The 2,130-nt window shown below is 44.3% G+C and overlaps 1 pseudogene; it reads left to right on the top strand.

Moving 5' to 3' along the window:
• The first annotated feature begins 422 nt into the window (after positions 1–422).
• LOC106632486 lies at positions 423–1,723 on the top strand (annotated as a pseudogene).
• The last annotated feature ends 407 nt before the right edge of the window (positions 1,724–2,130 follow it).

Raw genomic sequence — 2,130 nt, 5'->3', positions numbered from 1 at the left:
TCTCTGTCTCTCTTACTCTTCTCTCTCTCTCTCTCGGACACAGTAACACACACACACACACACACACACACACACACACACACACACACACACACACACACACAACCAGTGACTTGTGAAAATCTTTGGTTTATATCAGCCTCACAACACACACTGCCAGCGTGCAACCAGTGTGATCAGTGGGCTACTAGACTTTCTGACTAATAGGTCACAATAAGTGAAGGTGAACAGTGTACTGTCTGATGTGCTCTCGTCTTCTCCTGGATCTCCCCGGGATTGCCGCCTCTCACCCTTCTGTTCATTCTGTACACGAATGACATGGACGCATGCATGCCGTGGGTGGGAAGAAGGCTAAATCCCAGTCCAAGATCAGGAGAGCAAAAGCAGTGACTCGCAGGGTGAGACGGAGAACCTAGGTCAGGATGAACGCCTCCATTACGGCCTCATCCACCCCCGAGGCCACCTCCACGCTGGCCAGCGACACCAGTGCGGAGGCCAGCCTGTGTTTTTTGTAGTTTACCATTTTGATGCAACACAATGCAATTATATTACAACCAATTATATTACAATCACAATGCAATTATATTATTGCAATTATATCACACAACAGCACATTCGAAAAGAAGTTCTTGGCTGCAACATATTAATATACTTGCTTTTTTACGAAACAAATAAACATTACTTACAAGTTTCTCCAAATGTGCTCTCCGGTCGCTCGAGAAGGGCAGCCATATTGAACAGAATTTTCTGTCAACGTCGTTCAGGTTAGAGGGAAAACATCATGACGTAGTTGATGTACAAATGCGGAGCTCAGAAAAAAAACATTTACTCAAAAATCATAATAAGGAAGCAGTATTTACTCTCAACTTCTAAGCCATGTACAATTATAACTGTTTGAATCGTTAACAGAACAGAAAAGTTTTAGGTTGTTTCAACTTTGTGAGAAATTTCAATTGTTATATCCACAAACTTTATAAGTCAGGCAGACTGTTGGGGTTTACAGTGTATGCGTGTGACAAATAAAGAATCTTGAACCTTGACTACAGGACACTTCAGGCGAGGAACCAAAAGAAAGATGATGGCTGTGTTGGCTCAGTTCAGGAGTGCTGAAGCGACTCTATGCTTGAAGAACGCTGAGAACCACAGACTCAGCTGCGACCTCACCGACCTGCAGAGCCAGCTCGAACAAGTATGTGTGTACTGGCAGACACCAAGAACCAGCTGAGCTCTGAGACACTGAGGAGAGTCGAAATGGAGAGCCAGGTGCAAACACTGAAAGAGAACCTCAAACTCCACAAGAATGTCAGTGAGCAGGATATCCTAAAGATCCAAAACAGACAAAAGACGCCTGGTGGAGGTGGATTCAGGGTGGAGGGGAATGTTTGAAAGCAAACTGGCTGAGGCGATGCAGCAGCTGCGGCAGGACAGCGAGTCGCAGCTTCAGCAGTACAAAGGCCGGGTTTTCAGCTCAAAGTTACACAGTGCAGAGAAGGATGCAATGGAGAAAAAACAAGTGGCTTTGGCTACCAAAGAAGAGCTGGAAACCACAACGGTCAGAGTGGAGACCCTCAGCTCGTAGCTGCAGCAGTTCCGGAAAGAAAAAATGTCTCTGGAAGTCAGTCTCTAGAAGTTGGACAGGACTCTGGACAGGGAGCGGGAGGACTGGCACCAGAAACTGAGTCAGTAGGAGCAGGAGCTGCTCAACATTACACTGCGTTCCTAATTATTATGAAAATTGTGTTTAAGTGTCATAAAGATTGAACAAGTTGTTTTTCAATTAAACCCATGGATGGGATTGTGTCTCAGGGCTCTGTGATCATTAGTTTGCCAGGTGAGCTCAATTAAAGGAAAAACTACCAAAGAAGGATGTTCCACATTATTAAGAAGGCCACCATTTTCAAGCAACATAGGAATGAAAAATGATCTCTGCTGCTGAAAAGTTGAATGCCTTGGACACCTAATGAAAACATCAGATATTTCACAAAAATTTAAGCATGATCACCATAATTTTAAGAGATTTGTGGCTGAATCAGAGCACACATGGGTTTGTGCAGATACAGGCACACTGATGAAGGTTTCTGCCAGACAAAATCAGATTAAGAGCCCAGCTGCTAAAAAGGCCATTACAAA

Source organism: Haplochromis burtoni, unplaced genomic scaffold, assembly GCF_018398535.1.
Source record: "Haplochromis burtoni strain Fernald_Lab_line unplaced genomic scaffold, NCSU_Asbu1 Contig_741, whole genome shotgun sequence".
NCBI lineage: Eukaryota > Metazoa > Chordata > Actinopteri > Cichliformes > Cichlidae > Haplochromis > Haplochromis burtoni.
This window is presented reverse-complemented; position numbering and strand designations above follow the sequence as displayed.